This window comes from Colletes gigas, unplaced genomic scaffold (genome assembly GCF_013123115.1).
Source record: "Colletes gigas isolate AHSC1104 unplaced genomic scaffold, ASM1312311v1 Colletes_gigas_Sc00019, whole genome shotgun sequence".
Taxonomy (NCBI): Eukaryota; Metazoa; Arthropoda; class Insecta; order Hymenoptera; family Colletidae; genus Colletes; species Colletes gigas.
The window spans coordinates 995,754-1,022,863 of record NW_025106648.1 but is presented as its reverse complement, the minus strand read 5'-3'; the positions used below and the strand labels follow the sequence as shown (position 1 = coordinate 1,022,863).

The window sequence follows — 27,110 nt, the reverse complement described above, 5'->3', positions numbered from 1 at the left end:
CGTGTTCCGTTCTAGATATGCTAGTTGGAAGTCCATTAGTATGGCTTGCCTAGCAGACGTTGCCTCAGACGTGACGCTATCAACCGTTTGAACAATCTGTTCAAACTAATTACACATATATACTAATGAACTATCCACTAATTGGCCACTGATAAAACGATTAATGGTATCACGTTCGAAGCGAGATCTGCTAAACAACCCTTACCGATGAGTCCAACTAACTGATCTATGAAACAAAATATCGATGCTCTTTGTCACAAAAAAATGTTTTTCTAAACGAGTACTTTTATCATAATAGCTTTCTATCTCCAGAGAACAATTTGAAACCCTTTTAACAAAAAGATGACTCGTAGATATATATTTTTAGACGAGAAAGTATCTTTAAAAATGTCCATGGCGAAAGATTTAACAAACTTTCTAAACACAGTAAGTTTCATCAACAAAAGAATCTCCATTTCGTACAATTTAAAAAAACTTTAAGCTGTAAATGCTCCTTTAAAAAAATCATGCATGTCATTTTGCTACGTATTTGTATTTATACGCAATTGCGTAACCAATACTAGTGTACTGTACGTTCTCGGTGCACGTTGCGTACCGCTACCTGCACGCGTAGTGCATCCACTGTTGCATTTCGTCAACAAGGAGCATCGGCCGGCTCGATAGGCCGCCGCGCGAGTTATTAACGACAATCGATCTAATTTTAATCTCGTCTCTCGCCCACGCTGCCGCGTTCTCCGGGGGAAAGCGAGGCGTCTGGTCGCGCGACCTCGCAGGGGACACTGCTCCTGCCGCGCCTCTATTGGCTGTTGGCCCGTGGCTTCAACGGAAAGCATCCTCGTCCACCTCCATACACGACTGTCGTTGCTTTCCCCCACCCCTGCCACACCAGACGAAGGGGTGGGAGGCGGTGGACGCGCCATCACGTGGCGAGGGGGCGACACTTTGATCGGAGAGAAACCGAACGTGTTTCGCGGCATTGGAAGAACAGAGATATTGGACACCCGATAGCGAGAAGGAACGAAGAGAGGGGATTAGGAAAACTCTCGAGTCGGAGGAAGATGGACTTCGGTGGGAAAGAGATAATCCCTGGACGTTGCTAGAGGGACGAGAACGGAGCAGTGACTTGCTAGGGAAACGGGGAATGAAACTAGCGACGGGCTTAAGACGCTTTGAATCACTTCCAACGACTGACGGGGAGTCTTGAATAGTTTCGAGCGTTATTCGAGATTTGGAGTTACTAAAAGAGTCGGGGGATGACAAACTGACTCGATAAATAGAATTAACCCCTAATTGGTATCGCGTATTCACAAAACGTAACGTTATCGTAGAGTACATCGATGCTCCAAATTGTACTATTGTGAAATGATAAGCAACAACTATTTTTAATTATTGTACTTACTATATGCAAGTTGGTCATCCCCTGAATTTGTCTCCTTTTTGCACGACACACTTTTTTTAGTTGATAAAACGGTCTCCATTCAGTTGCTTTTAAAGTATAGGAGCATTTAATACGCGTACCATTTTGGTTCGATATGCCTTCTTCAAACATATCGTACCAACTTGATATGCCATCAGCATTTGATACGAATCAAGTATTTACTTGGTACGTGTATCAAAGGCTCGATGTAAACTAGCTCATTAGCGATACGACTGTGCTCCGGAAACTCTGGTTACAAATTTCGGAAACGCACATAATCCGACTATAGTGCGTTTGGAACATAGAGTGAAAAGCTTACAGAAATGAAATTAGGTTTTAACCTCATTTGGAATTTTATGAATGGTAACGTAAACGGAAGCTAGTTTATGAATGGATCTAGGATTTTCAAAACAAAAATAATATTATTAAAACGACCCTTTAATCCACGTTTGGTGGACGAATTGATAAGTTTAATAAATGACGCCATTAAGCGGCGTTCCTCTATGGATAGTTTATCACGATTTGCAACAATTTGTATTCAACGACCAGGTTGATAAATTCCATCAATATGTTAGCAAACTAAATAATTCAAACTGTTAAAATGTTTTATCAGCAGATATCCAATGATAAATGTTATACCTAATTGAAAGTTAAGTTGAAAGAAAGTTCATAAAATATACACTTTTAAAATACTTCTTCGTGAAACATACCAACTCTTAACTCTGAAGAGCATTTATTCGAATACAAATTCTAATTTCAACAAGTTTTTACTCGAAACGAATCCACTGATCGTTGTTCAATATTTACTCATTATCTCGGAAAATTCGAATATTTCTTGCAACGAGACGCCCGACTCCGGACAACCAGGTTGTACGGAAGCTCGCGAGCCATCGGTTCCAGCGCCCATCGCTGCAGGTAACACGGTGAAACGATGAGAGGGAGAAAGATGGCGGCTCAAAGGGAGATAAGTGGTATCAGTGGGACGTTGGACAGACAGAGACGGCTAGGGAAAGAGAGGGGAGCGTTCGCGACTCCTAGTTGAAGCGGAATAGAAAACGTGGGGCGGGAGGGGAGAAAGAGGGAGCGGGCGCGCAGCAGGAAAGCTGGCCGCCGGGCGCCATACTGCCTTCGCGTTCGTTCGGCACAGTACGCGCCCAGCGCCTACGCGGTTCGTCGCGGTGCTCCGTCGTGCTCGTTCGTCGTCGTCGCTGGTGGTGCATACAGTTTTTTTTTTCTTCTCGTCGAGTCGAATTTTTCGAGTAACTCGTGCGTGTCCATCGACGGGCAAGGGTGGCCGAGCAGGAGAGAGAAAGAGAGAAAGACTGGAACGAGTAGACGTCGTTTCAGTTCGCCCGCAACCGCCGCCGCAGCCGCTGGTGTCGCCGTTCTTTTCTCGAACCGGCTCGCGACAAATCGTCTTTTGCTCTTTGCGTCGGTGCGTACAGTGGTGGAAGAAGAACCGTCTGGCCACGGGATTTTACACGTTCGCGAATACTGGCTGCCGCGACTCTCTGTCTGGCTTCCGGAGCTGGCTCTCCACGTTCCGCTAGGTGAGTGAGAAACACGAAACGAAAGAAACGCTCTAGGTTAGGCCACCGGGTTTTCCTTACTGATTTTCCCGTCCACGTCCGCCGCGATCGTCGTGATCGAGCTACGAACCCGATTGTACGGTCGTCCGTCGCGCCGATACCGGTTACGGTTACGCGCTCTTACTTTCGATCGAGGCCGACTCGGCCTCCAAACCCGTCCGCACTTTCGGAACAGCTGCTCTCGCGGACGAGTTTCGACGGGTCGAAGGAAGGTTAACGATTCGACTGGGTGCATATCGTTCGCTTGGTGCAAACGCTCTGTCGCGTTCTCGACTTAACTCGTTCGAACCTGCCCGTAGAGCTTCAACTTTTTCTTGGAACGTGCACGGACACGCCGTAGCATTCGAAACTGGCGATTTAAAAAATTCAAATTGTTTTGTTACGGTAGCAACGTGCAAGTGGTCGCATGTGACGCTCGATAGGTATCTATCGATGTGAAGAATCTTAGTAAGCATTTTATTTTGGAAATGTCGAGTATAGTAATACAGTATTTACTAAATAATTGAGGCTCGTTGTCCATATGTACACACGAAAGTATTCAAATGCTATCTATCGTATAAAATTCAGGTTTTTATGTTACAATTAGTGTGTTTGGGTTCGTTGTAGCAGTATATCGATATGAAATTCCAAGAGTATTCATCGATTGAAACATTATTTGCAATGCTTTATTTCGAAACATTAAAAAAATGAAGTTACATTGCAATTTTCAGTATACTTTTATTACTGTAGTAATGTACAAGTATTACATGTGGTTAAAACTATTTATTTCTAAATTTATTTACATATAAATTTTGGAGTGTCTTACCAATGTATTACTCCAAAAGATTAGAAAAATGGAGTTACATTGAAATTTTCACTATACTTTTTCTACATTAATAATATTGAAGCGTTATATGTGCATAAATATATGTATTTATAAATTTATTTGCACATATAAATTTTGGAGTATCAATCATTTTAACAATGTACTACTTCAAAACATTGTAAAAATGGAGTTCCATTGAATTGTTCTCTACTTCTATTAGAATAATAATATACAGTAATAAAGTATCATATATATATAAATTTATCTATACATATAAATTTTGGAGCACCCATCGATTTAAAAAATATTTACAATGAATCAGTTGGAACCATTAATGGTGTCAACAAAATTATACAAACGACAAGATAATAACACTCTATTCATGAAATAATTGAGTTTCCGTAGTTTAAGCATATATCGAGGTTTACAAACGTTGTTGCATGTTGTGCATAAATTAATCAATATAACTTATGTTGAATCAGCGTGTCCCAAATTTGTTTAATCATATTAACACATATATCATCTTTAAAAATAGAAATTCGCAATATAAGAAGACCAGTAAAAACAATTTATTTATAAACGTGAGCGTCTTCCAATTCGGCTAGATACATTTGTTTTATTAATTTTACGTATCCAAGGTGTATGAAATTCAATTAAAATCATGAAAAGCGACTTAATTCTGATGAAGAAAAATGCTTCGTCTATAAATATCGAGCGCAGGAATTTTGTTTTTCTCTTTTCTTTACGGGCGCCTTCCAAAGAGATTGAGAACCATTGAAATAAATAGATTTTCTATGCTGTATTTACAATGGCGTGCGAAACTTTCTGGGCAGTTGCTTTACTTGCTTCGAAAAGGGAAAACAGAGTTGGACTTTTAATAACATAGAATTAGATGAATGATGAGGCAAAGAGGAGTTTAATGAACTACAAAGCAGAAGTAGAAAACATGAATATTCATTTCATTATTATTTTATATTATTCTGTCTATAGAGTGACTTATATTTAAAGCTTTGTATGTTAAAATATCTAGAAAAAAATATACAGTCTAATAGAGAGCCAGTAGTACCTATTTCGTGCCTCTTTAGATTTCCCCTAGAATATGTACGACGTGTTCCATTGGCCAGAGTAGGTTCTTGCGGTCAAGAGGAATCGGTGATACTGTCTGCTGCTACTACTCGAAGCTATGTACTATGTATAACGATTACCCCTGAGTTATGTTCTCGATGCGAAAGGTATTGGTCTCTTCGCCCATAAAATGTGTTTTCATGGCTATAGCACTATTAATCACCACTTTATACGATACAAAATCTTAACCAGTTGTGAAATAACGTGTTCTAAAATTCTAATACAAATATTTCATTACAATGCTTCGATCACCAAATTGTATTCTCTTCAAGTAAATCACACTTTGAAAAAAAATAATATAAAAATCGCAAACAAAATTTTTAGAAATTTATATTTACACTTGGAATAATAGAAATAATTTAAGAGAATATGATAGTCATAAAGTTTTCAGTAGATATTTAAAATGCCACAGTCAATATTGAATGTTGAGACAAATAAATATAGAACGAAGAAGCACAGTTTAATGCTAACGTTTCGACCGTAGGTTATGGTCCCTTTCAGTGTACACAATTATAAAAAAAAAAATAGACGTAAGTGGCACAGTTTCGTATTGTGTATTACTTGACCAATTGATGATTGTTTCAAATTGTTTTTTTGTTTGGTCAAAGGGTGTTTGCTCTGTTTGTAGTTCGTTGCACGCAATAAAGCAGTGTAACGATTGTATCGAGCCTGTTAACATCGGATTGATTCATAGCTATCGATGGGCCAATAGCAATCATTGGACGAATTGCAGTTTGTCATCTCGATCATATTTCACGCCCTATGTAAACGTGCGCTTTATCATGATTTATGTTTCTTAATACGTTCTACGCGACTGCGTAGCGGACTCATTACAATCTATCGCAAGGCGGAACTGTTCGCGAAGATATTAATTCCATTAATTCAGAAATACTTCTCCAAACGAGTATTATTTACCTCAAAACAAAGCAGAGTTCGTCCAACAAGAAATTATATATTTTTAAGGGGTTTATCTTCAAAAAAGACAATCAAATGGAATTCAATCTTTCGTTCAATTCAAAAAGAAATGTTTAAAACATTATTAGGCGTACTTGATTAATAGATCCCGAATTAATGGAAATAATACAAGGGTATGTGAATATATTGTTTCTCTTGTCTAATATTTATTTTCAAAAAATTAAAGAAATCAATTTTAATAGCCCCTTAGGATGTTAGTAAACACATTCGAGTGTGTTGAAAATTTTCCGACACTAAAATAGAATTTTTACAAAGATTTGGTCTTGAAACCAGAAACCTAAGGTTCGAGGTAACACAGTCCAAGATCTGGAACATGTCATTTACTTGACACAGTAAAAAAAAAATTGTAACAGTAGACAGAGGGTAGCACGTGTTCTTTCGACTCAAAATTCAGGAAATGGGCCCAGACCATCCACGTGTTTATTTACATTTACGAGGATACAATTTTTTCGTTTACTATTAAAACACTGTGTATTTTCATTCGATCAATATCGTAAAGAATGGATTTTATTTAAAATTTAACATTATTATTTCTCGAGCTTCAAATTTACTGCTTTTTCTCCAATGTTCATCGAGTTTGACGACCAGCTAAAAGCATAGAGGGATGAAACTACCCTTAAAAGTTTAGAAATTAATACAAATAATAGATAATCGATGAAACTTGATGTAAAACAATTTAATTTCGATCTATCCGTCATGGCTGTTCCACGAAATTGTTATTTTTATTTATCCAGAGGATAAACGATTGGTTGTTTTTTATACGTTGGAAACTCGTATGCGACTGGTTTAGAAAAGCCGCAGCTGGTCCTGAAGTTTAGTTTGCGGAGCCACCTTGTATGCGCGGCCCGTAAAGTGTTAATCGACTTCGAAAATGACCGTGCAGTGCTCGGGCAGACTCTGGGATCCATGAAAGCCCAGGCCAGTTCTATTCTTCGTCGGCGATGCAAACCCACCACGCCGGCAGCAGATGTTTCTTGCGTGACAGGAGACACGAGTCCTTTACCGAGAGTCCTCGCAACAACGGGGCTCCTCGTGCTCGAAACATAAATTCTGAGTTCTGGCTGCATTATGCATGCCGCGCGATGTACGGAAATATTACCATAAGTGGCGCTCCGATGTGCGCGAAGACGGATCGCTTTTCGCGGGGAATGAAACCTCTGCACGGAACTAACGATTTTTCGTCCATCCTCGATAAGACGTTTGTATCCGAGAAACGCGATCGCTGCCAAAAAGTAGACCGCTACATTAATCCGTTGCCCTTGAAAATTATATCGTCGTCGATAGCAGATTTTTGTCGGTAGAAAATTTACTACCTCTTGTTTACTGTGAAAGGGATACGTTATAAAATTGTACAAGACATGTACAGGCTTTGAGAAATTCACTCTAGTTTCATTAATGGTGTATAACTGATTGTTCAGAGCTCTTAAATTGTTTGGTGGAATGGGGGAAAAGAGTATTCATCGATACAAACAATATTTAGAATTTATTTTTATTTCTGTAGTAATATAAAAGTGTTATACAGGGTGTTCGGTTACCCCTGGGAAAAATATTAATGGGAGATTCTAGAGGCCCAAATAAGACGAAAATCAAGGATAGTAATTTGTTGATTGAGGCTTCGTTAAAAAGTTATAGAAACATTTCCGGTCACTCAGTATATTTTCAGTAAAGAATTTTTATCTCGAAATTACGTAGGATTTCGGAGGTGTGTCTATTTACCAAAAATGATTGTAATTGACCCCCTCAACCGAAAATAATTTTTCCAGAACGATTTGAAATTTTTTAATTTTGTCGATTTTGTCCACCTACTCGAATTTTTTTCTCGAAAATGCGTAGGATTTCGGGAGTATGTCTATTCACCAAATATGATTATAATTGACCCCCGGAATCAAAAATAATTTTTTTAGAAAGATGTAAAAGTTTTTTTTTCGCCGAAAAATTTCACACCTACCCGAATTTTTTTCTTGAAAATACGTAGGATTTCGAGGGTATTTATATTCACCAAAAATGGTTGTAATTGGGCCCTGCAACTGAAAATAATTTTCCCGGAATGATTTGAAATTTTTAATATTTTTTTAATGAAGCCTCAATCAACACATTGGTATCTTTGATTTTCATTTTATTTTGGCCTCTAGAATCTCCCATTAGAATTTTCCCCAGGGGTAACCGAACACCATGTATACGTATGTATAAATTTATTTACATATATAAATTTTGGAGCATCCATAGCTTTAACAATGCATTGCTTGAAAACATTGAGAAGATAGAGTTGCATTATTATTTTCAATACATTTTTATGACAGTATTAATATGAAGTGTTGTGTATGTATAAAAATATTCCTGAAAAAACAATTGTACGGATTGGAGCTTTGAAATATTTATTCTAGTTTAATTGACAGTGCATAACTGATTGTTCAGAGCTTTTAAATTGTTTGGCTGAATGGAGAAAAGAGTATTCATCGATACAAACAATATTTGCAATTTACTTTTATTTCAGTAGTAATATAGAAGTGTTATACAAAATATTTCTGTATAAAAAATTGAACGGGACCAATTGACGCTTTGGACAATTTACTCCAGTTTACTTAACGGTGTATAACTCTCAGGCGTATAAATTGTCTGGCTTTTAGATTGTTTGGTCGAACGAAAAAAACTGTGACTGATTTGTCGCGATCTATGTTCCGTGAACCGCGTTGCTTTTAAAACGTAGCTTTTTTTCTGGATTCATCAAGACGTCGTTGACTTTTAATTGACACTCGATTGGGATTCTCGAAAATATCAGACGCTCTTCGGCGCCAGTGTTGGATCTGTGCACCGATAATGCGTCCGTTCATGTATCTACGAGCACTGAACAGTTGCCAAGTGCAAGAGAAAGAAGCGAAGACGTTAAAGTGGTCATCGAGACCCCCTAAACTTTAATTACATAGAACACTTCTGGGGCCAGTTGGTGCGTGACGTGTACAATAATTGTCGACAATTCAGGAACGCGAATGATCTCAAAAACAACGACGAGGGGCACTCTGAACCGTGCTACCATTAAACAACCGATGGATCTTACAAATTCAACCTATCGAATAGTAACGTTCATTAGGTCTTTTATCACAAAATTTTTATTTATTTTGAAAATGGTGCAAATTCAAAAAATTATAACTTCATCTAGAATCTATATTTTTACACAAAATTCTGCAGTAAATATAAGGATTGAACGCGTATAAAATTGGAGCTCGTTCGATACATGTTTTCAGAACTGAGATAATGATTAAATGTCTTAAATTTAACGAAGGCAATTTTTCTTGGATATTCAAAGATATTAGGACGTTTAAGGGTAGTATTTTCGTTTAAATTGACGCGGTGGTCGAATTTTTCGAGAATGTCCGCCAGAAAATATTCATCTCTGCAATTTGGAGTGACTCTATCGCGATGTTCGCGCCTTCTGTGCTATTCGATGGAAAGGAGAGGCACGTGTCCGTGCGGAGCCAGCGAGAATTTCACGTTTTCGCAACGACAGCGTCGCGATTCGCGAGAATTCATTCGCGCTGTCTGCGCCCGGTCGTTTCGTTTCGCCATCCGGGCCGTCTGGTAGGCGTGCAGTCGTCGGTTGCCAGCGAGAGGAGAGTTCGTAGAAACGAGCAAAAGGGCAGGAAGGTTGAATTTCGTGGAAGCTGCCCTGTTGAGGGGAAGGGGAGAGAGAACGGGGGTGGATGGGACCAAGGGTACCGCTGCCAAGCAGCTGATGTAATTTTCTTTTTCTTCTGCTTCGTCTTCTGTCCTCGCCGTGTTCGCCACGGTTTAGCCGAATCCGGTGAAATCGAACTCTTTGTTTGACCGAGGAGAAAAATCACCCCAGGTTCCGAAACTTCTCTGAAATCGGGTGTCCGTAAATCGACCCCCACGGGGAGGGGCGAAATCCCGTTGAAAGTTGAAACTAAACATCACGTAAGATTTCTCGATGTTAAAATTCCAGTTGTTCTGAAACCTTTACTTTTTGTAACTTTTCTTTTCATATACTCGTTCTTATACACGCTTCAAAATGGTTTTTTCCCATTGAATGAATAAATAATAAAATACAGAACAATTACGAAAAATATTTTTTTATAATAATAATAATTGCAACGAAATTCTAACGCGATTTTGGAGAACAAAGAAACTGCCAATCTTGTACCTTATAAAGTGATACCAGTGATTCAATACATTCATTTTCAGATTATTCGTAAGTTGAGCGTCGAAATCGAATCAAATTAATACCAAATGGTTTTATATACCTAACAAATACAGTTTTGAATAAATTTTCTATTGTGATTTAATTTAAAATGAATTTTTCTCGATACAGACTAGGCTATTGTGAAATTTGTTTGAAATCGGGTGTCCGTAAATCAACCCCCACGGGGAGGGGCGAAATCCCGTTGAAAGTTGAAACTAAACATCACGTAAGATTTCACGATGTTAAAATTCCGTTCAATAAGTTTCAGTTGACCTGAAACCTTTACTTTTTGCAACTTTTCTTTTCATATACTCGTTTTTATACACGTTTCAAAAAGGTTTTTCCCATTAAATGAATAAATAATAAAATACAGAACAATTACGAAAAATATTTTTTTATAATAATAATTATTGCAACGAAATTCTAACGTGATTTTGGAGAACAAAGAAACTGCCAACCTTGTACCTTATAAAACGATACTAGTGATTCAATAGATTCGTTTTCATATTATTCGTAAATTGATCGTCGAAATCGATTCAAATTATTACCAAATGGTTTTTATATACCTAACAAATACAGTTTTGAATAAATTTTCTATAGTAATTTAATTTAAAATGAATTTTTCTCGACGCAGACTGCGCTATTGTGAAATTTGTTTGAAATCGGGTGTCCGTGTGTCGACCCTAGGCGTCGACTCGCGGTGCACAGAAGGGACGAAGGCGGACGCGTGTTGCCATGGCGAATTTCGCGTGTCAGTGGGATCCCTCGAACCGTGTTAACGAGAAAATGTCGGAAGCCCGGGAAAATAGCTTCTTTTCTGCCAGCGAGATGCCTTACTTTTCATTCTTTTTTCGTTCGGGGATGGGAAACGGTCCCCCTGGGCGTTCGAATTTGATTGTTGGGGATGCACGGGGGGTGGGTGTGCAACAACCGAGCGTTTAGAGGAACGAGCGTCAATCGACACGATTGCATTGTTATTTTACAATCGCAGCTGTACTCTTTTTGCCCCGGTTTGTGTATTAACTGTCGGACTTTCAGTGCACGCATATATTTGTCGTCAAACAAGCATTAATTTAAACATCAAATAGAGCAGACATTAAACATTGGAAACAGACACACTTTGGTTCTGTTGACGTTTAAATTAATGTTTGTGCGAAAGAACATGTCTGTACTCAGGAAGTGCAAATAAAATTAGCAGTAATTACGCTCGGAGAAGGTAATGCTTCTTTATTGGTGTTTTACTATAATTATTATTGCTCTGAAATATCAATAAGGAAACAACGTAATGAATTTATTGAGTGAGGACGATTAACTATGATTCATTTTCCATATTTAAATAGTCGTAATTATCCTGTTTTGTTTGTCTGCGTTTAATATTGGTACACAGACGTTTATAGTAAAGTTAATATACTTGACAGGAATTGAATACTCTGATGTAAGTTCGGAAAGAAGGATGTTCATTCTAAATTATTATTGCGACATTTTTATCATGCAAATAAATAAAATGTGTATAAATTGAATGGAACAAAAACGAAAATAGAACAAAAGTGTATTATTACAAAGATTAGAAGCACATATAATATGAATAATAATATACATATATTTTCTGTTTCCTGAAGAAATCCAACAAAATGGACGAAACCTAGTATCACGAGAATAGAAAACACTGTTGTCACCGAAAATAGTACGCTTAAAACGTATCTGAATTTCACGTATGTAATTTTCGACTTTTTTCAAAGGAGAAATAATTGAAAAATTTTCCGTTGAATTTTAACGAACGACCAAGCGAAGGAACGAAGTTTGCGCTTCGCTGGTAAAAGTTCGAAATACCCTCGCCGGGATCGAAAATTTCAATTTACGCGACGAAAAATTAACCGTGCCAAATAATAAAGTTACGCTACGTTAAAGTAGGAAAATTGGGCGCTCGTTAAACGACCTACAGCTGCAAGTACATCGAATTTTAAAGTGTCCTACGTTTCGGCCGAGACTTGACTTCATTAGCGACTCGAGTTTCAACGATCGAGACTTACAGCTGTGTAGGTCGTCGGGCAATTCGATTAACCCGGGCTCGTATAAAAAGTCGATTGCTTCTGCTGAAATTCGTCAGCTGATCCTCTAACGATAGTACCACTTGCTCGTTGGCTCTGTAGTTAACATTTAGACCGCGATAAATGGAGCGCCTTCGATCTCGATTATACAAGTACACAACGCGTATTTAATACTGTTTTAATTGAACGTAATGGTTATTTAAACGAAACAGTATTTTATTGATACATTTAAAAAAAGTTTTAATAATTTGCAGAATATTACATATGTTTTTAATGTAGTAGCAATTTTATTAATTTCTGTAGTAAAATGGGTTCTGTTTTAAGCGTACTTTTAATTGCATTCTTTTTCAAACTTGAAATTTATAATTTTCAATTAGTCCCAGTGTACTTTAGACACTTTCAAGCAGTCGCAGTTGAATTTTATCCTCGTTTTATATTACATCTCGTTCGTTTATTATTCCAAGTTCTGTGAATACTGTTGGCCCAAATTTCAAGTACTGTTGTCCCTTCTCGAGTATCAGAAATACTTTACTCTCGTGGACGTAAACTTTGCTCGCGAAAGTGTATAATGAAACGGAAGAGGATAATAGAGTTATAGGAGTAAGTAAACGAACGAGTGCTAGATCCAAGAAGAGGTTGAAAAATACAGGAATTTCTATGCACAAAAATAGACGAAAATGTCCAGATAATGCCTTAAATCAACACTTTAGGAGTAACTAATGACTTCCGGTCGTAGTGGCGCAAGGGATTTATATCTTCCTCCTATCATACTTCCCTTCATTCGGTCATTTGAATGTACGCAAGCAAAGTGAGTCGCTACTTGCAATACCATAGGGTGATCGTATAATAACAATATTAATCAAAAAATTTAACTTGAGCAGACAATAGTAATATTTGTATAATAAAGATAAAAAGGATTCGTATTATTGAAACGTACTGCATTATTTAAAATTATACCGGATGACGACTTATATTATTTGAAAACTTCGTAAGAAAATATTTTATACCTAACCTGGTCTGAATAATTTCTACAGAAAGGTGCTTTATATAAACATTATACAGTATTGAAAAGAATTCAGGATACTCGAACAATTTTTAAAATAAAATTTACAAATATTTCACTTATAGAAAATTCATTGCTTTTTTAAATTTGAATACAAAAAGGTATGCCTACGTTTAAAGATTCAAACAAATAGATGTCATATAATTTTTTGTATTATACTGGACAAGTTCTGTGACTCATTTTGAATATTTTTACGAGTCGATTCCGTTCATTTCGCGATTTCGGATTCTGTGTTCGTTTTGTACAATTCTAGGCGTCATATGACGCTAATACGCGAGTATCTTCGTTTATTCAGTTGAAATTCCCGTGGAACGTTTCTCCTTCGTCACGAGCGTCCTCTTATCCGTCGCGGAATCACCATCGGCGAGGAGTCATCGTCGCATCGTATGCTCTCACGCCCGTTCATTAAGACTCATTAGCGGCGTAGTGACCTCCGCAGATCCTCCGATTACACAGCCTGTACATTGGCTCCTCTCCGCAGATGCTCGTTCTGACACGTCCGTCGATATATCATTTCGTAGCGTAGGGCCAAGCTCCCCCTCCTCGGAACATCCCTGATCGTGATCACCATTGCGCGCGCGAATCTCGTCACGTGCGTGGTCCTGTACACGTGTCGAAACGTTGCTTCGAGTTAAAGACACGTCTGGAACTCCCTCGGGCCAATTAGCAATGAATGGGACTTGGATCCATTGTTATCTTTCATCGGTGTTCCGATCAATGTCGTTTTAGATAGCCACGTTTCAAGGTTACCGGATTCGTTTAGGGAGCTCTGGACAATTCAAGGTCCTCCGATGCAGTGACGCAACGTCGACGGAAATGGAACTGTTTAGAGATCTCGATGGGACTTCCGGCTGCAAGGGTTTCGATAGTTTAGTCTGGAAGAGGGGTAGTTTTTTTTAAGAAGGTTCATATAATTACTATTTTGAGGATATTGTGAGGGCCTCTTTGAATTTTAAATAAAATTTAATCTAGCAATTAGGTATTTACTTTGTGATAGCTGAAACAAATCTGAAGTGTAGATTTTAAATTGTCGTTTGATAGAGAATCCTTTGATCCTTTGAGGTCCTATTTCAGTGGTAATATTGTGATTCGATGTAGACGTATTTCATAAATATTTGCGTCTATATTGCTCTGTCAGTTTTTGCAAAGTCAGCAACAACGTAGAGAGAATTTCATACGCTGCTTAATGGCACCCTTAAAACCATGCGAGTATTGCATGTAACGATTCTTCGTAGACTGCATAATTTGCAAGGTATCCAAGGTGAGCATGTTAGGTGCCACACCCTGTATACAGGGTGTCCCCTGGGCACAATATGGGTGACAGGTCTTTTCACCGAACCGAACAAATTAATTTCCAAACTTAGATATTGAGGAAAATAAATAAATACAGAACGTACAGAAGTGAACACTACAAGTATTAGATTAACTCTTGGACATTTTACGAATTTTACAACAAATAGAAGAAAAAAAAAATCCATGTTTTTCGCGAGAAAATGGCTTGCAATATTTAATTTGACTGGTGGGGGGAATCAACTCGTTTGTGCTTTAATAATGAAACGCTGGAGTTATGGGACCTATCGAGGCGTATTAGGGTCATCTCCTCCGGTCGGAGACGGAACGTCGACCGTTTAGATGCCATCCATTTTAATTTCAAGTTACAGTATGGCGTCGCAAACGCGCCTTGTCTTATACCAGGCTTTTACATCGTGAGTTTAGAAATGCTCGTCTCGGTGCATCCTCGTGAACGAAGGAGGAACGAGAGGAAGAAAGATGGACGAGACCTGGCACGCAAAAGCTTTCGGTCATGTTTGTAGCCAACACGGTCCTTTGTATACCGCACCTTGCCATACATATCTGGCCGTGTACGCCTCCTACAGGGGTCGCAATTAGCTAGGGAACACGGCGTGTGTGCCGGCACGTACGGCCATCGGGACATTATGGTCACGTAATGGCGACGAGAATGGAATTCGTCGGGAGTCGATGACGAATCTTAAATGTCTCTGACTCCGTTCGAGCGGCCAGTTCGGTTCATCCTTTGCACAACGCGTATTCAACAACTTTCGCGAACGTTTAGTATCCAGTTACTTGCTGCAATCGCGATACCACCGTTCATGAATGGAGCAGTTTATCTTTATACAACAACCGACAAAAACGTGGAACAACCTTCGGTATTTATCGCGCCTAGAATCGGCTGTACCAAGATACGTGCATCGATTCAGCAAACGACGGGCAAGTTTATTAAAAAATAACGACTCGAGAAAAGGTGCATTTATATTTTTATAACCAAATAATAAAAGGCAAAAACTTATGTAAAAAATATAAACTGCGTGCAGGATTTTACACGGATTTTACAATTAGTAAACGTAGATTGATGGGATGTTTTCATCATCGCTTTGTAGACATTCTCGTACAAATTTCCATAATAAAAAAAAATACTATTTGAAATTGTTTTTATCAACTGTTCTCAACTATGTAGTGATTTGGTAAATAATGATCATTAGGGTAGGTGCATTTACCTGCATTTTATCCTCAAACTTTTCTATCAGTGATACACGGTGTAGATTTTAATTAACCACCGCCAACACTCGGTCGAATTTTTATCATAGTTTCATTTCCACGACTCATTGCGTTCGCTACGGCCGTTCTGTACGTTCCTCCGTCCACGATAATGATTTCCTCGCTGGAGGCGAGCATTGTCGCGGATCTGTCCACTGTTCCTGGTAAATGGACCCAGGGTACCGTGGGTTTGTCTATGTCGCGCCACGTGTGTCAATGTAATTTACTGCCTTCGGCCTGTGCCCGCAAACATTCTCCGCGCATATGCGTTCGTCATTCGAGGAGACGCTGGACGCCATTTAAATACCCCGATTTATGCCTGGAAAAGAAACGAGCACACGACGGAAATACAATCCGCGAAGAACCAGCGGCGGGATTTCGATTAAAAAGCGACGCGACAGCGTTGGATCCAGAAATTTAGCAACAGAGTTCAATTAAAAATTTCCGCTTTATTACAGAAAATGGACAAGAAAATATTTGTAGTTTCCTACTTCAAAATTTGTATTATTAAATATAATTCAAGAAACAAACTCAACTGGGTTGATATTTATATTCAAAGTGAAGAAAATGCAGATACAACATACTTTAGACTATTTTTATAAAAAATAAAGAGGTACGAAACAGGGGCTTGAAATTTGTTTCGTTATTACAAGGTTTTAAAACCGTATTTTTATTTTGCATATTATGCATAATGCATATGCCTAGTACGTTTCAGGCAATCGACATATGCGCTGACATATCGCATACAAAATTCTATCGGGGGGGAATTTAAATATGCAACTACGTACATCGTACAATGTAGACCGTTCGTTTTCAGCATACAAATTAGTATTAACACTTTGACCGCGAGTGAGTTTGACGCGAACGTACGCAGTGTGCGGAAGAATTTTTATAGAATAAGAACGCATATAGGCGTTCACCGCATGCAGGTAATTGATCGATCGAGCCCCTATAAACGCCACTTAAAATATAACTCAATATCAACAGTTATTAACGTATTACTCTGTATTTAGGAAAATTACGTTAATTTCTCCTGGGAGGAATTTTGCGATGTTGCTATAAGCGATGTTTTAAGTATACTTTAGGGGCACGTTTTAAATTTTTCTGTCTCTCTATATAACTATAAAATTATGTTTTATTTATAGTAGTTTATTATTTACCTCCATTTTAACAAAATACAATGGTTTTATTAAAATTAATTCAACAAGCAGACGGATAAAAATTGCCTAAAATATTTGCAATTATAGTTTATTCAATAGAGTTCCCGAACAAGAAGCATTTCATTCTTTTTTATATATTATATTTTCTAAAATATATGACCTTAGATTTTTTAAATGTCACGGAGTATTTTCTTTCAATACCACGAAGGTGATTTTAATGATCCATAACAAAGTGACCTTAAAGCATCCTTAACCCATAACCAACATTTATTTTAACTTACCTACACGTAAACAGAATGCAATCTAAAGTACCACGGCCATTAATCAAGTTTTTCAGGGGAAAATAAAATGGCGTATTACTTCTAAGGGTTAATTTGGAGCGCGGAGCCTGCACAGAACTTCTAATATTGTAGAATATTACTTTAGCCTGACCGTCCGATCTTCGTACATTTTTTTTTCTCGCTCTCCAAATATAATTAAAAGGCTCTCTCTCTGTACAATCGGTCATGATTACGTTACACGGCGAGTCAAACGCAAAAATGAGCTCGAAACTCTATTAAGTTACGCAATTAAAGCGTCCCTCGCGAACGTTTCTCTTCGAATTTACACCGTGTCAGTGAACCGCGGTAGGAAAACGAGTTTTTTTGCGCGCTAATTACGGTACCTCCTACTGGTCGCTGTAATCTGAAATCATTTCGTCGCGGTGTGGATACAGTGCGCGACTTAAGGTCCGTTTTCACGTGACTCCGAGCCGTAACATTTGTCATCGTGAAAACTTATTTGTCGCGTTCACGTGATATCTTAATCATTTTCTACTACTTTTCTACGCAAGTGAAACATCGAGACGATTATTCGTAGCGAGCAACGTTCGTTTTTCAATCAAAGTGACATTAATCGAAGAATTTAAAGAATTATTATTAGTTAGCATGTTTTTGAATGCTAAAAAATATTTACATTTTAATTATCGACGAACGCTAATTTAATATCGTTTCACTGTAAATTTCATTCAGAACGTTTTCACCAAAATTACATCGAACGATGGTGCGTTGCATACTGATAGGTATGACATAAGACTCTTTATTTATCAACTGTGTTGTCATTGCACAGTCGTGACTCATGTCATTAACATTAAACGTACCGACACTTCATGTATACCAATTCCTACCAAGACCGGTCAAATAACCAGTCTTTCTTTTTCTCCTTCACAAGGCAAGGTACTTATGTTTGCATCATATGTATAGAAAGTTCTGTTTTAAAGTTTTTTCGTAAGATATCTTTCTCTTTCACGTCGCATATTTTTTCTTACAGTTTGCATTTTGAAAATCAGTACAAAAATATTCAATCCATTTTACTCTAAATGTGCGTATTTAGTACTTTAATTTCGTGCAGAAAATGTATAAACTACGGTTGTAATTTTTTGTTTTTATCAGATAGAAGTTAAAACACCCTTGAAAACAATTCTTTACGAGGGAATGCTGGCTAGAAATTACGCGAACATCCCGTGTACAATTTTAAATTCATTTTCAATTAAATAAACAATTTGTAGTCCAGTTTTATCCCACATTAGTCGTATCATCAATAGGAAGTGCTGAAACTACTATGGATATGTAGCGTCAAAGTAAATTCAAAAATAAACATAGAAGACAGCATAAATTATAGTAATTGGTATAGTCATCGGATAGGGGATGAAATGCCCTTTAAAATGAGCGTTCGAACAAGTCGATAGCTCAATTAGTTCCGGAGATATAGGGGTTCGAAGGGTTTGTTTACTTTTCATTGTTTACATCGCGAGGTCATTGACCGCCCGTGATCGTAGTGAATAGTAAATACTACGTTACTCGGTCACGTTTGTCGCGACTCACGTGTAAGAGAGAGAGAGGTCCGACACATTACACAGAGACAGAGACAACCAAATTAAAAAAATTACCTTTTACATAAATTACGATATCTCAAAAACGGAAAGTCGGATCGACATAAACCAAAAACCATTTCAAAGGGGAGCCCTTGCCACTTCTAACAGTGGCTTATTTATGGTGAAAACACGAGTAATTTTGGAACTGTAAGCGTGTAAAGTTTAACTACTTTTAACATGCATTGTTACACTGTTTTAAGACGCTGAAGATTCTCTTCTTTCATCTTTGCTATATATTTCCTATTTATATCTGAAGCTAACTAGTCTTTTACAAGAAGATATGAATCGTTCATCCAGTTAGATGAGTTAAAAATCAAACAATAAGAATAGAAGTGAACATTGAAAAATTCATCGTACGTAAACCATAAAAAAGTCGGGCAGTTAAATGATCGTGGCAAGTTTAGCGTTGAAAGTCGCGGCTTACGTCATGACGTTAAAAGTCGTGACTTGGTGTCATGTAAAAACGGACCCTTACTGAAACGCGACCGTATGCGTCCAGACTTTGCAACTGCCCAAGACGATCGTAAATTGTTGTATTCTAATGTTACGATCACGAGACTCCGCGTTCTCCTTGACAAGACCGAGCACGCATGGAGAACTGAAATAGAATGGAAAATTAAAAAAAAAAATTACCTAAAAAATGAGGTCGTCGGTGTCCACTTTCAAGCAGAATCACTTTTTGTTCCCGTCCGGAGATCGCTGTTCCAGTGAAAGCTCTTTACATAAAACGCACAGTGTGTCCATAACGGCGTCGAAGTCATACACGAACTTCGTGACGTGAATTAATTGCTACGGTGTATGAGTATCGAATAAGGATGAAACGTTTGTATTAAATATATGGCCTTCGATGGTGACAACTTCGTACGACGAAGACCAGCTATTTATAATCTTCACATATACAATATTTAATTTACTTCTTTAAAATTTGAAACCAACTTTATTCGAGCAGTTCATATTTCTTTATTATCCTTGTCAAAACACTTTTCGAGAGTGCAATGTTCACAAGTTTAGCGTTAACATACCTAAAAAGTGGCTTCCAAAATAATGTTTCCTGTTTCTGAATAATCGTATAGCAAAGAACAAATCGGTCCACGCGTTAAAAAAAAAACTCTACAATTTTCAACAAAGAGAACGTGTCTGAATTAAACGGAGGAACGTATCAGAGATCTGAAGCAGGGACGTTTCGCGAAAATGTCCAATAAATTTGAAATATAGTTGAAATATATTACTCGGGGTAATAAATGGCCAGCGGTGCGCGCGAACGTTCCTTCTTCGAAACTCTTTCCATTAAACTCATTCGCTTCTCTTTGCTTTAATCGGGGCGAAATTAAACGCGGGGACCGCCGATTGCAGTCTGCCGGTGAAGAACCAACGACATTAAAATCGGAAAAAGTGAAACAGTCTCGAGTGAAAGATTACGCGAGAGCGTATCGTTGATGAAACTTTGGCGAGCGAATGGAGCATCGAAAAATAGGGAAACCCCGGTCAATAGTTTACAAAATGACGTACCAGATTCAGTTTTAAATGCAAGTTTATATCGTATTGACGTTTTGGCCCTTTAAGCCAATCCTCAGAGACAAACTCAAAAATACAATAATTTAAAGTTAATATTTTTTGGGTGGATTTATGTATATTTCTAATAATGTTTCAAAGTTCGACTGGAAAAGTGTAAAACTCACGTTTGACGAGGTAACTTGCAAAAATGTGAGATTCTATCATTTTTACGCCTTTTTATATGAACTTTGTAACTTTTTATATGCTTAAAAAAGGTTACTTATTGTCCATATAAGACAATATAACATTTTCTCTAAATAGAACACTAGTAATCAGTGGATTAACTTCTTCTTGTGGCTTTAAACAGTTCTTTAGATATTACAGCCGCGTTCAAGGCTCGTTTCGCCTCCAAAATGGCGGATTGCTTCACCGATTTCGTGCCAGTAATCGAAATTGTTTCGACCGTGTGTACAGGATTTCGAGGGGCCGGTAGCATTGTGAGACTTTCGAGGTAATTCTCTTTAAAAAATAGCGAGAGAGAGTAAGAGGAGGATATTTAATGGCGTTGGGCATTGCAGTGTGGTGGCATTAAAAAGTTTCTCGGGGCACACCGCCTCAGGTAAATCGTGCTCGTTCGGGCTGCTGTAACTCTCGATGGTCGCTCGCGTTAATGGCATTTTCGTGGCATTTGCTCGAACGCTGCTCTACTAACATTAACGAACCTAGTGTTTTACGAGCTTATGAGAACGCGCGGATTTAACGTCCTTGCGATACGTTCTCCATCGTGTTCTTGTTGAAACTTCGTCTACGAAATGATCTAACAACAAAATATTTTACTCGACTTTCGTAAAAACAGGCAACATTCTTATCAACGTAACAATAAAAGATAAACAAACGTTAAATAAAGATATAACTATCAGTTCTGTTGGTTATCTTTTTCAAAGTCTGAAAACTTTGTATGGTTTTCGACGTGTTCTGATAAAAATAAATAATGATTAAATAATTCGTGTCATTCGTTCACACAAAATTGGACAGAGTCCAGGCGGTCAATGTTTTATTAATAAAGAACACATAAAATTCCTTAGTCACTTCTAGTTTGTTAAACACATAATGTCCCCAGCCTGTTCGAGGTTTAAAAGAGAGCATTAACTAAAACGCCAAGTATTAATTCGATTAAGTAAACGACTTATTAATGAAATAATGAAGCTAGGGTCACCGACAGACTCCCCGTGGTCGTTCAAAGCAGGGGTTCTCAACGGGAGCCAAATTAATCTCCCAGTGACACGCGTTATATTTGTTTCTGCCCATAAGCGAGAGGAATTGAAAATTTTGTGCTTTTCAATTGTACGTCGTTTCTATTTTTTCACGCTGTAATTTGAAAAAACTTCGCGAACAGAAGTACTCGATCGAAGAAAAGTCGAACGTGGAGGGGGAAATATTTTTCGCACGACGCTCCAACCGCATCCCAGTCACGATTAATTAACCAGCAACAGAGCGTGTCCTATTTACGGAGTTAAATGGAAAATAGAACGCTTATACCTGCGGCGGCTGAAACGAAAGTCGACTTCCGACTATAGTTTGCACCGATCGTGCGGAAAAAGTGACGACTGCCTGAACGGATGTCGGTGACGCGACTCGACACTTTTTCGCAAATGGAAACGGTCTATTTTCTCGACAGGAGACTTTTAATCTTTGCCTCTCGGTGACGGAAATTTCAAATTACATATTTCGAGACGATAATGCAACGTTTACTACAAAATTCAACGTTTTAAAATTACACATTTTGCACGTACCAACATTAGTGAAATTAGATTTCTGTTGCGCTAATAATAAGTTAAATTTGTTTCATAATAATTTCAATCCTGACGAAGGTTTTATATCAATGGATAGTTACGACGACATTAAAATAGTAATAATGAAGATTAACAATATTCTGTATCAGAGCAGTAAAAAAGTGATAATTAATGTTAATAATAATAAGATTTAATCACAATGGGGAACAGAAAATGTAACGAGTACAGTGTAAATAGTTTTCTCAACAGGAAACGTACCATTAGCTATTAAGCAACTCTGAACAAGAATACGTACTTAGAACTGCAAGAGGCCGCCATCTTGAATACAGTCCATACGTTTAAACAGAATTAGGGAAAATGTTCATTTTGCTGCTTTACAATTTATTTTGCAACAGCAAAAAGTATTTGGGAGACGAGAGTGTACATTTTCTGTGCAGTAAAGACGTATTATTGTTATTTGTTGAAGTGGAATCGAACGGAATCGAAGAAAGGCTGCGATAGGTGGCAGTAAAAGACGAACGGTAACTTGGAACAGAATGGAAGCGATAACAGTTTCGGGGAGTCAAATAGTTGTTCGCATGTGATAATACGAGGAACTCGATGGCGTTAGTCGTACGTGCATGTGTACGTGCGTTTCCTATCGTGAGGATCGACGGAGCCACGAAAGGAAGCGGTTTCCTACCCTCCTTTCAACTTCCGGTTGCACAAAGCGAACCTTGTCTCTCTCGGGCGGAGCATCTCCCGACCAACTGCAACAGAGATATTGCCAAAAAAAGAGAAAATCGCGCCCATATAATCACGCGGAAAGTTCGAGTCGCCTTCTTTCAAAGAAGACTTTGTCGAGAATTAAAAGTTTCGCGTTTCCGTCGCGATAGAATTGAAACAGCCGCTTGACCTCCCTGCAAAAGGTCCTCCAGCATGATAAATGTTAAAACCAAAACTATTCCAGGTGTTTGGCTAAATGTAATCCGATTACATTTCCGACTACTTCCACCCAAGTAATTACAATGTAATTGCACGGTAATTACGCGGTTTAATGATTTACTATTATGCTTATGCGACAGTCGTACGATAATTACCGTGTAATTATAATATTATTACAGCGTATTTTGCATTGTAGAAATAGTCGTGGCAACTGTCGTGCTATCGATGTAAAATTAATCTTCTCGAATCGATGATTATTCGTTATTTATAGTCCATTGTCCACAGCCAAAATGTCGATATTGATTTCCTTTGTATTTTCCTACTTCGACACTCGGATATTCTCGGTTTCTCGGATACCGATACTTCGACATCGGTGGAAGTAAAAAGGAATAATCGTACGCGCGGTGAATTTCTAACGAAACGGTTGGTCACTTTTGTCCGGTTGGAAAAATCATCAATATTAACGCGAAGAGAGATCGCCTGTAAATCTTGTTTCAAGATAAGACCCTCTTTCGTCTTCTTTCCGGCGTCGTTTCGAAGGTCGGTCACGTCGAACGTTCCGTGTCCCGTATTTTCCATCAGCTGACGAATCACACGAGCGAGTTGCAGCGGGAGCATGATCGCGCGGTGTCTCGAAACGAATCTATGTTTAGAACCGCGTCGTAAAGTCGTGATCGCGCATGAAAAAATAATTCGACCCCAGCGAGAATTTCGTGTCGACGCAGTATACTCGTTCGTCTTTCCTCGAACTGCTCGCCAGCCATTTTTACCAGTCGCTCCAATGCATTCCAGCGTGCAAAAATATTTAATTTTCACCTTTAATGTAATTTATAATCATTGATACTTTGGGCGTCGATCGGAAAAATGTGTTTCATTTTTTTTAGTAATATCAGAATTAATAAAATGGGGGTTTCGCCGTGGGTTGTCTCAGCCCCTAAATATAATAATTAGTACCTTACTTGAAGTATTTTTTATAGTTTTGTATATCAAGTGCATTCTGTAGTTTTTTGTCAATTGAAATTTCCATAGACTAATAATTATATAAAGTTTAGCGTAAAAATAACGAAAGGGTATAACAAGTCGAGAGGATGGAGTGTGTTCCCTTGTGCAAAGATTTGCTAATGGAGAAACGTATCTTATCTGCTCTGCTGGAACGATTATAGCTGTTCAATTGCTATGGCATCGTGCGACTGAAATTATGAGCCATACGATTTCGGAGAATGTTCTTACTCATTTGCACAAAATACACAGCGTCTTTGCTAGAATTATGTGGGTACGTATGATCGCAAGAGGAGTGTTATCTTTATTCGTAGAAGCTTGTAACAGTCTATTGATTTAGCATACCCCAAAGTTCTAGGAAAGATAAAAGTGAGTAACACTAACAATTGGAGTTCCACTGAAGATGTTAGCTAAATTGTATTCGCAAGAGATCGTTACCGAGTACGTTTAACCCATTACGTACCGGAGATATTTCGTAGATACCGAACGCCGATATTTTACAAGCGAAAATGTAACTTATATAAATGTTAAACTTTTCCCACCTCTGCAACGCAGCAGGCACGACTATAAATTATTCAACGAACAATACATTTCTTTCGTTGTCGTTTCAACGAAAGAAATATATAGTCATTCTTGCGGCATTGTATAGCCTATCGTCGAGTAACAGTACACGTACGCATAAAATTGTAAAAAGTTTAACTCAGCCCTGACATTTAAAACTCGCTGCGAACAGGAAGCTCGAAACACGCGTCTCAGCGATCCCTTTCATCGGGAGGTGCCGTTTTTCTATTTGCACGTGGCTTTCCCGGCTCTCTCGGCTTTGTTTTACACAGAAACACTTTTAGTTTACCGGTCGTTTCGTTAAACGAGAATCAACAAACATTTGTCAGTGTAGGAGTTTCTCTATTACTGTAGATTTGACCGCGGTCAGTTTTTATTGGAACTAATAAAATAAAAAATAGCTGTGTGAAGTAATATTTTGTAAAAGACTTCTCTTGTAAGGGGGATCACTGGTAAAAATTGCAACGATTTTAATATTTTGCAGGATTACGAAAAAATAATAAAAATTGTCAAAATTATTCAATCTTTCTAATCAGGCGTTAAAGAGTAACACAATATAATACGATTAATAAAATAAAAAAGAAAAAGAATTTTTTATTTAAGTGATCTATTACTAAGATATATTTAATTAAGCAAATTTTTCAAACTTCACACTTATTTTTATCATAACTAACTGGCCATCTGCGACTATAACTCCGGTTATGATTGTTGTATGTGTGAATCTATGAGCCTGCAAAATATTATAATCGATGATGATTAGATTTAATCGTTGTAAAAAGGAATAGTAATTTATTGAAAATGAAACTGTAATTGTAAATTGCGAACTTGAAAATAACACGTATTTCGAGTAAACTTCGAGGCGACAGATATTTCGAATAAGCTTTGAAATAAGTGCTATCGTATCAAAGTCGGGGCCACGGATCACGGAAAGAAGATCAAAACGACTGGCTTCCGTTTCACCAGCGAGATGGAATCCCTCAGAGCCAGAACAGATAAGATCTGATCAGCGAACAAGGTTGACCAAAGGAAGTCGAGCCGCCTTATTTCTCCGTGAAATTGCCACGTTCGAGAAATTACCCCTCATCATCCCCTGAATACAGACTCCACGGCCACTCGCGATTTCGCAATGACGTTAAGGGGGTAGGCACGGCACGTGACCTCGCCGATTCGGCAGGTCGGTATTACAGCAGATATTCTATGCACAGAAATGGTAATACCATCAGATACGCTGCCGCCTAAAGAAATCAGAGGCAGCTGCTTGCTATTGCCATATACCATTCCGAACAGTGTGACCAATCGACAATAGTAACGGCGAACTTCCTTAGCGTCTAACAGAGTGGTGGGGATAGCAGGTATACATATACTACTAACCCAGCCCTCGATTCTACGGCTGTATTTCGTTCATTTTTTCCTCGACTTTCGACGTTTATATTAATAAATGTGAACAGAATCTCGTTCGATTTTGACCAGAGCGCACTGCATTGGACCTTCCTCTTTCGAATGAGACCTCATCCGACCCAAAAGCTGCTCATATAAGGGCAAAATCTCTTATTTCGACATAATTGAGTACATCGAAATCGACAGTAATGACGGCGAACTTCCTTAGCGTCTAACGTAGTGAAATAAAGAACGCTAGTGTGAGCCTTTCCTTCTTGCTCTTGTAAAAGAGAAACAACTGAAATACGACCTCGCGATAAGCGGCATACGATTCCAAGCCTCGACTGCCCCAGCATTTTTACTTTCCGACCTATGTAAGGTACAATAAGGAAATTTATGAAGTATCATAATGTAAAAAAAATGTCGAAATTTTTTTTTAGCGGAAATACACGTTTTAGGACCCCCTGATCATATTGTGACTATTAAAAAAAAAGACTTTTTTTTTTGTTCCTATTACATATAAACGGCTGAATGAATTTCAATGAAACTTTACATTTCAGTTTTATGTTCTCGTTTCAAGGTCTGATTAGATTTTGAGCGTGATCAGCCCCCGGATAATGATGATTATACGACTTTTAGTTTTATAATTATTTCGATACATATACATTATTTGTAACAAATTTTGGCAATTATTTAGAAAAGGGGGAGGTCTCACCGATTTTGATGATTTTTGAATATGTTGTAAAAATCAACATTTTGAACAACTTTTTCCTATACATATAACCACCGCTGGCCTTATTTTTCGAGATTTTTCTTCAAAAAGATTGCTGCTACTGCAATGAATTTTGTCTATATGTACATGTCCGTGACTCTGTATGCGTCAGTCCACGACTTTTTTCCTCGACTTTCGACGTTTATATTAATAAATGTGAACAGAATCTCGTTCGATTTTGACCAGAGCGCACTGCATTGGACCTTCCTCTTTCGAATGAGACCTCATTCGACCCAAAAGCTGCTCATATAAGGGCAAAATTTCTTATTTCGAAACCCCCTATTTCGGGCCAAATTGTGTCGGTATACCGCGCGCTGCATTGATCGTGCCTACCTCCTTCGG

The 27,110-nt window shown here is 38.1% G+C and overlaps 1 protein-coding gene across 4 annotated transcripts in view; it reads left to right on the top strand.

Moving 5' to 3' along the window:
- Positions 1-2,555: 2,555 nt before the first annotated feature.
- The window catches only part of LOC122400650 (dystroglycan-like), a 97,281-nt gene continuing 72,726 nt past the window's right edge, over positions 2,556-27,110 (top strand). For all 4 annotated transcript variants that reach the window (XM_043402197.1, XM_043402198.1, XM_043402195.1 and 1 more), the window contains exon 1: positions 2,556-2,967. The gene's annotated coding sequence lies outside the window, so the exon portion shown is untranslated. The remainder of the gene's footprint in view (positions 2,968-27,110) is intronic.